This window comes from Tursiops truncatus, chromosome 21, assembly GCF_011762595.2.
Source record: "Tursiops truncatus isolate mTurTru1 chromosome 21, mTurTru1.mat.Y, whole genome shotgun sequence".
NCBI classification, from domain to species: domain Eukaryota; kingdom Metazoa; phylum Chordata; class Mammalia; order Artiodactyla; family Delphinidae; genus Tursiops; species Tursiops truncatus.
In genome coordinates, this window is record NC_047054.1 from 6,067,576 (window position 1) to 6,076,424 (window position 8,849).

An 8,849-nucleotide genomic window follows, 5' to 3' on the forward strand; every position below is an offset into this window, starting at 1 on the left:
TATCACATTTTCCTTATTCATTCATCTATAAGTGGACAAAGGTTTTTTCCATGTCTTGATTATTGTGAATAATGCAATGAACATGGGGGTGCAAATATATTTCTTTTTTTTTTTTAACATCTTTATTGGGGTATAATTGCTTTACAATGGTGTGTTAGTTTCTGCTTTATAACAAAGTGAATCAGTCATACATAAACATATGTTCCCATATGTCTTCCCTCTTGCGTCTCCCTCCCTCCCACCCTCCCTATCCCACCCCTCCAGGCTGTCACAACAAATATATTTCTGAGTTAGTGTTTCTGTTTCCTTAAAATAAACCCCAGAAGCAGAATTATTGTATCATATGGTAGTTTTATTTTTAAAATAGTCTTTGCACATGAAATAACCTTATATATAGAAAACCCTAAAAGACTCCATGAATAAATGTTAGAACTAATAAATGAATTAAGTAAAGTTTCAGGATACAAAATCAACATACAAAACTTAGTTGCATTTCTATATGTTAAAAATGAACTATCTGAAAAATTAAGAAAACAATTTTATTTGTGATAACATCAAAAACAATAAAAGACTTATAAGTAAATTTAACCAAAGAATTGAAACACCTATACACTGAAAATATAAGACAACAATGAAAGAAATTGAAGAAGATACAAATAAATGAAAAGATGTCCCAGAATAATTAATATTCTTAAAATATCCATGCTACTGAAAGCAATCTACAAATTTTGTGCAATTCCCGTCAAAATTCCAATGGCATTTTTCACAGAAAAAGAAAAAACAAATTCTAAAGTTCATATAGAACCACAGCAGAACCTGAATAGCCAAAGCCATCAGCTAGAAGAACAAAGCTGGAGCATCACAACTCCCTAATTTTAAACTGTATTACAAAGCTATATTAATCAAAACAGCATGTTATTGGCATAAAACAAACACGTAGACCGATAGAATAGAATCAAGAGCCTAGAAATGAACCCGCATATATATGGTCAACTAATATTTGACAAGGGAGTCAAGACTCCTCAATGGGGAAATGATAGTCTCTTTAATAAATGGTGTTGGGAAACATGCATTGGGCATATACATACACACAGAATGGAATATTGTTCAGTTATGAAAAAAAGAAGGAAATCCTATCATTTGCAGCAACGTAGACGAACTTTGAGAACATATGCTAACTGAAGTAAGTCAGACAGAGAAAGACAAATACCATATGATCTCATTTATATGTGGAATCTAAAAAAAATCCAAACTCGTAGAAACCGCAGGTAGATTGGTGGTTGCAGGGAGTGAGGTTGGGGTGAATGGGTGAAGGTGGTCAAAAGGTACAAGCTTCCAGCTGTAAGATGAATAAGTTCTGGAGATCTAATATACAGCCTGGTATATATAGTTAACAGTAAGTAATTTATTGTGTAACTGAAAGTTGATAAGAGAGTAGATCTTAAAAGTTTGCACCAGGCTTCTCTGGTGGCTCAGTGGTTGAGAGTCCGCCTGCCGATTCAGGGGACATGGGTTCGTGCCCCAGTCCGGGAAGATCCCACATGCCGCGGAGTGGCTGGGCCTGTGAGCCATGGCCGCTGAGCCTGTGCGTCCGGAGCCTGTGCTCCGCAACGGGAGAGGCCACAGCAGTGAGAGGCCCACGTACCGCAAAAAAAAAAAGTTTGCACCACACACAAAAAATTTCTAACTATCTGAGGTGATGGAAGTGTTAGATAACCTTATTGTGGTAACCATTTTGTGATAAATATGTATATTAAAAAATCGGACAAAGGACCAGAATAGACGTTTTTCCAAAGAAGTCATACAAAAGGCTAATCCGTATGTGAAAAATTGCTCAACATTACTATTCATCAGGGAAATGCAAGTCAAAACCACAGTGAGATACCATCCCACACCTGTTAGGATGGCTGTTGTCAAAAGATAAAAGAGAAGAAGTGTTGGTGAGAATGTGGAAAAAAGGGAACCCGGAGGACTGACTTTGAAAAGGGTGTGAGAATTGTCTTTTATCGGGGTGTTGCTCTGTCCACACTCAGCTTGCTGGCGAAATCTGGGAAATCCGATTATGCAGGTTTCCTGTGATCGGCCCTTTTGAGAGGGAGGGAGACCCCACAAGCCTGCATGGAATGAAGTCATGCATTTTCCAAGTGGAGAAGGAGAGTAGTGTCCCCAGATGAAGGGTGGAGGGCTGCCCGGGCCAGGCAAAAACCGTAGGTAAGAAAAAAGGCCCCCCACCCAACCTGGAGCTCATCCAGGCCATATAGAGAGATGGAGACCAAACCACGACCAAGTGAAAATACATCGTACGAATTCCTAAACTAGGTTTTGTGTTTGCAAGTTTTGTTTTTTTTATTTATTGAGAACTCACGAAGAATCCCTGTGAGAACAAAGACAGAAAGAGAGGCGAGAGCAAAAGCGAGCGAGGGAGTGAGGATAAAACATCCAAACAAACAAACAGCTTGAGAAGGGCGTCAGTGCTCCCTGGGTATAGCAGGGTCGACTTCAGGCACGTGCACCGTGGGCAGACGGCATGGTCGGCCGTCCACACGCCTCCCAGCCTGGATTTCTGAGTCGATGCAGAATTCCTGGCAGGAGCCGTTTGGAACGCTCACAGACTTCCTTGAAACCGGCCCTGCCTGCACAGAGAAGAGAGTTGTGGTAGCTATTTCCTGGTGTCCCTGAATTTTTATTGAATTACATGGGAGGAGGGAGTATCTGCAAACAGTCTTGTGTGGATTTTTCATTGTTACTTGATTTCTTAAAAATCTGCTTTCACACAAAAATTTGGATTTGGGGCATTGCTGTAAAATCGGACAATATTGAGTGCATCTGAGTAACGAAAGGCTAGCCGTGGGCAGCCCTGCCCCCACACCAGGGCACACACACCCCAGCTCTTCTGGGTCTTTCTCGATCCTTATTATCTGCTAACACCGATGACAGAGGTCAGTTTTTATTTAATATTAGTCTTCTACTGCTGGTTTTCCTAGAGTAGAAGAAACTTTTTAGAGATATCTCTCTTTCTATATGTGTGTGTGTATGTGTGTGTCTTTCAAAAGCGGAACTGAAATACAGATCCAAAGGATAATATACGTCAAGGAAATTATTAGAGAGGATATGTTTCCGGGGGAAGGGAACGATATTCCTACATATGTAACATGCAAACAGTGCCCATGTCAGTATCTCTTGCATCCTGGAGCTGCGCTCACTGCCTCTCTCCCTGGCTCTGGTCTTTGAGCTTGCAATCTGCTGCAGGAATCACTGCATACATTAAGATTCTTAAAGGCTAAACAAGCATCCTTGTTAAAAGCATTGACTAGTATTTGACTTCTTTCCTAATGTATTAGTGTTCGGGGGTGGGGTCATACACAATGAGGGGCTCAGTTTCGAAAGTGGCTTGATTCTGAGCCATCCCTGTATGTTACAAAGTGCACCTTTTCCCTGACAGCTTCTTAAGCTCTTTGCTGACATTAAGAGAGGTCTCCAAACCAACACTTCTAGATTTTCCTATTCTGGAACATAAAAGCCAATTCTTGAATAGCTTCAAATCAGTATAGGGCATTCATGGACATTCAACAAAAGTCCATTGAATTCAGCCGAAAATCAAATGCATTAACTTGAATTTAACTCTTTACTGTTCACAAGGCAATCATTAATGGATATTTGTTAAGCATCCACTGAATGTGAGGCCCTTACTGGGAAGCAGGCATACAAAGAAAAAAAGATACGATGGCCTTCGACTTCCGAAACATCATAGGCCAGTAACCTTGGCTGCTAGATAGTCCGGGGAAGAGTCAACTAGCCCTCAAAATAGAGTACTGGCACAAGGATGAGGGAGAGGTTTCGTGAGAGCCAGAGAGAAAGCACGACTGAAAGAAAGACAAAAGAAGTATCGCAGGGGTTGAGAGCTTAAGGCACTAGGCCTTGAAGGATCTGATGGTCAGAGCAGGCTTTGGAAGGAAAATCATGGGATCACATTAGTCCTAAGTGTTTGAGGCTGTCTATTCAAGGTTTTCATCTGCGTTTTTACCTGTAACCAGAATAGTAATATTCTGAGTGTGTGAGCGCAGAATATAGTGAAATATATCCACTACCCCTCACTCCGCAAGGAATTTGAGAGGAATAACAGGGCTGGAATTAAGTAGACTACCGCTCCTTATATGAGGACTGTCCCCAATCACGCATCTGTCTACTTTCCTGCTCCTTTCCAACCCCTGAGACCCTGAATTCTCAGGAAAAGGTAAGACAATCCTCTTGATGTAGAGCAGTAAGTTGCTCATCCCTCCTTAGAGCTACATGTCCCGGAGATATACGTCTGTGCCTGTACCTGTGACCCACGTTCGCATGCAGAATGCAGGGGGTGCACTCACTGCAGTGCCACCTTGACCCCTGTGTTTAAAGTTCTACTTTAGGAGAACAGATGTTGAAAAGGAAGAGGATAGCCCGAGGTTGGCATGGAGCCTTCAGGGGCATCATCAAGGCTGGGCGGGGCAGCGGGTTGGAGGTCTCTCGGACTCAGGGCAAGCCTTTCAAGGAGACCCCCCCACCCCGACCACTCCCTCTGCCCCTATAACTTTGGCATAGCTCTTACATCAGTATCTTAGGATGCTAATTTTTGCTGAAAGTAGAGGAGTTTTGGAGACCAAGTTTTAGTAGAAAAATGCCTCATTTTTTTGTTACCTAGATCTAGAAACTGCTAGTAAATTTGCCTAAATAATTCATCTTCAGTGCTGGAACAAAGAGGGTTTCAAGCGCTTGAAACACCCTTGGCTTCATGTCATCTAACTGAGAGCTGCTGTGGAGAACTACTGAGTCAGTGGCTGCAGGACTTCTCAGGTTTCCCACGAGACCCCTGCTCAGGGCAGAGGTGATGCAGATGTTGCTGTGAACACTGGACCCCTGTAAGGCCTCAGGCACCCTACTCTTACCAGAGCTTCAGTAGAGTTTGTTTTGTTACCTGGTGGGACTTGGCCCATAAAGAAGAGAATGGTAAGCCGGGGAACCGCAGTCCTCGTGGCTGCAGAGAGGAGAAAGCTTGGCTTCATTTCCAAGAGGCAGAGAAAACTTCCGTCTGCAGCTCCCTGGCACCAGCAGAATGTCTTTGGCCGGATATCAAGTGCCCTCCTGTACCTCATTAGGGTACTTGTGGACAGGAGCGTTCTATGCGCACAGAATGGCCTTTGCAAGAAGGCTGAGAATCCTTGTTTTGTTGGACGCTCAGTTCATTAGGGAGATGTGGGCGCACACTTTTGACCAGAAAACCCTGTTAAATGGGAACATAAGCTACAAACACTTTGGCTCCAGGTAAGGTGTGCGAGCGAAGAGCTATCTATATTCAGTTACAAGGAGTCAGGCTGTGTACAGACACCTGCTGGTTTAGTTAGTGACTAGACATTGTGTTAGTGAGCACTTCCCAGGCTTTGCTAGCCCTCCCCGTGATTAATCGCCCCACTCACTCCTGGTCCGAAAGCCCACATTGCTCTGCTCAGGATATACTGACCACACGTATGTTAGTTTGCTTAACAGATGCTTACCTCCCAATAAGGCGTGAGCTCCCTGTTGTTAAGACCAGACATCGCCCCTCAGGGCTGAGGAGGAAGTTGAATCCGGTGGTCATTTACTCTCAATAGCGCATCAAGTGCATACAACACTGGCAGGGCAGTCAGATGCCTCTGAACATGAAGGCAGGGGGTCTCTAGGCCTGCTTCTCCCCGGAGGTCCAGACATCGGCAGGAGGGCCGTTCCCCTTGAATCTCAGTAGCGCCCGTTCAGACCTAGATCTGTTGGGTCGCAATCAGGAGACTCTCAATCATTACGCATAAAAACAACTGGGAAAATTGCTTCTAAATGCGGACACGTCGACCCACTCCAGGCAATGTTAGTTTGGTAGGGTGCCTACAAGGCTAGGTACGCCTTCTAATGCCTAGAAGTCTGCATTTTTAACGAATTTCCCAGGAACCAATTCTGAAATGGATTCTGGAATACTCAGTGGAAAATATCAACTTAGATCACTTCTCAGCTTCTTTCTAGCTCTTATATTAGAGTATCCTAAGTGTTCTTGCCTTAGAATAAAACTCAGGCTTGGCTTTTATCACTGACAACAACATTTTGTGTGTGTGCGCACGCGCACACCTGCCTGTGTGCAGCACAGAAAGGTGAAGCGCACACCTTAATCTGTGCAAAATTAGATTCCAATTTTATAAAAACAACTCCGGAATTGGCCAGGACGAGTAACTAAATTGACAGAGCAATCTACCTGGAAGAAGGCTGTTGCGGTAATAGACCCTAGATGAGGCTCCAGACTAAAACAGTGTGAGTGACAGAGAGAGGGTGGAGAATGTTTGAGAGACGAAGTGTAGGGCCATGATGACGTTTCTAATGAAAGTGGGCACATGTGAGTCATCCAGTAAGTTTAACCTGAGTGCCTAAGTAAATGGTAACAGCGCTTACCTGGAAATGGTGCTGGACTGAGAGGCGCGGCGGGTGGTGACCCTCAGCCTGAGCAAGCCAGCTGCTCCGGGAGTTCTAGAACCACTTGTTGGCCTATGCCGCCCCCTGCTGGTCCAGAAACAGCTGTCACTGACACCGTCCTGTACCCCGCCTCTGAGATACACGGCAGCCAGCTGTCTGGACCCCAGGGTTCTGGAGGAAGAGCTGGCAGAGGGCATGCAGGTGTGAGGGCTGAGGCGAGGCTGGGGCTTCCGGTGGGTGTAGCTGGGGCTTGCGCTCCGACTGTGGGTCTGTGGTCCTGCGTTCCTCGCCTGCAGTTGCCGGGGTAGAACTTCTGAAATCAGTGGGTGTGGAGGGGTGGGCAGGCTCAGGACCGAAGTCCCTCTATCTCTGTCCCTTAGGACATCCCTGTGAGATTTGTCCTCCGGGGTTTGTGCCAGAGTTCCCAAGGTCACCTGTGTCCTCCTCGTCCTTGTTTTTGTATTCTCTTTTCCTCCTACATTCTGCCTTACTTTCTTTTCTCTTTGTGCAGACCTTGAACTCTGAAGCCAAAATATCCTATGAGGCCAGAAATTAGTACCTGGTCAGTCATACAGGAGAGTCTGTACTCTAATCTCCCATTACCTTAAGGTTTATTTTGATTCTCATTAATAGTGGTGGTATTATTATTATCTTTATGATGGCCCTCAATTTTTATTGTCATTGTTAGTCATTATTTATTAGTATTTTATTAGTATTTATTATTCATCATTATTTTATTAGTATTTATTAGTAACATTATTCATCTTTTTTTCTTATTATGGATGATTTTGTGGTCGATTTATAGAACATGAGGGCTTCTTGCAGCACTTAGACAAATCCGCGGGTGGTGGACAGGCATGTCGGCACCTCTGTGCCGTCCAGTTTAGTAACAGAATTTCTGGGGCCAATGAGGGGACTGAGAATGTTTCCAGAGGCGCAGGTGGTCCTAGAATGCCCTAACTGCACCTCAATTTTTGGCAGTGTTGGCTTTCTGGTTCTGAGCTGGGATAGAAAATACCTGCAGGGACAGGTGGTGACACTTTCTAGAAAGCCAAGAGCGGTATTGCCCCCTAGTGGACTTAGAAAAAATGTATAGAGGATTAGTTCAAGATGGCGGAGTAGAAGGATGTACTCTCACTCCCTCGTGCAAGAGCACCAGAATCACAACTACCTGCTGAACAATCATCAACAGGAAGACACTGGAACTCATCAAAAATGATATCCCACATCCAAAGACAAAGGAGAAGCCACAATGAGACAGTAGAGGGGCACACTCACAGTAAAATCAAATCCCATAACTGCTGGGTGGGTGACTCACAAACTGGAGAACACTTATACCACAGAAGTCCACCCACTGGAGTGAAGTTCACTGAAGTGAGCCCCACGTCAGGCTTCCCAACCTGGGGGTCTGGCAATGGGAGGAGGAATTCCTAGAGAATTAGACTTTGAAGGCTAGTGGGATTTGATTGCAGGACTTTGACAGGACTGGGGGAAACAGAGACTCCACTTTTGGAGGGCACACACAAAGTAGTGTGTGCATTGGGACCCAGGGAAAGGAGCAGTGACCCCATAGGAAACTGAACCAGACCTACCTGCTAGTGTTGGAGGGTCTCCTGCAGAGGCAGGGGGCAGCTGTGGCTCACCAAGGGACAAGGACACTGGCAGCAGAAGTTCTGGGAAGTCCTCCTTGGTGTGAGCCCTCCTGGAGTCCACCATTAGCTGCACCAAAGAGCCTGTAGTCTCCAGTGCTGGGTCGCCTCAGACCAAACAACCAACAGGGAGGGAACTCAGCCCCACCCATCAGCAGACAAGCAGATTAAAGTTTTACTGAGCTCCGCCCACCAGAGCAACACCCAGCTCTACCCACCACTAGTCCCTCCCATCAGGAAGCTTGCACAAGCCTCTTAGATAGCCTCATCCACCAGAGGGCAGACAGCAGAAGCAAGAAGAACTACCATCCAGCAGCCTGTGGAACAAAAACCACATTCATAGAAAGACAGACAAAATGAAAAGGCAGAGGACTATGTACCAGATGAAGGAACAAAATAAAACCCCAGAAAAACAACTAAATGAAGTGGAGATAGGCAACATTCCAGAAAAAGAATTCAGAATAATGATGGTGAAGATGATCCTGGACCTTGGAAAAAGAATGGAGGCAAAGATCGAGAAGATGCAAGAAATGATTAACAAAGACCTAGAAGAATTAAAGAACAAACAAACAGAGATGAACAATACAATAACTGGAATGAAAAATATACAAGAAGGAATCAATAGCAGAATAACTGAGGCAGAAGAACGGATAAGTGACTTGGAAGACAGAATGGTGGAATTCACTGCCACAGAACAGAATAAAGAAAAAAGAATGAAAAGAAATGACAGCCTAA

General features: G+C 44.6%; 1 long non-coding RNA gene across 3 annotated transcripts; it reads right to left on the bottom strand.

Moving 5' to 3' along the window:
* Window positions 1-331: 331 nt before the first annotated feature.
* Window positions 332-8,239, bottom strand: LOC101329370 (uncharacterized). Of its 3 annotated transcripts, XR_012329010.1 has the most exons (5): window positions 8,058-8,239; window positions 6,445-7,002; window positions 5,529-5,774; window positions 4,952-5,257; window positions 332-2,633 (listed from the first exon to the last, which is right to left on the bottom strand). It is a non-coding gene; the product is annotated as an uncharacterized lncRNA (long non-coding RNA). The 3 variants fall into 3 exon arrangements; XR_012329011.1 differs by lacking the exon at window positions 4,952-5,257 and having other exon boundaries at window positions 8,058-8,236; XR_012329009.1 differs by having other exon boundaries at window positions 332-5,257; window positions 8,058-8,236.
* Between the last annotated feature and the right edge of the window lie 610 nt (window positions 8,240-8,849).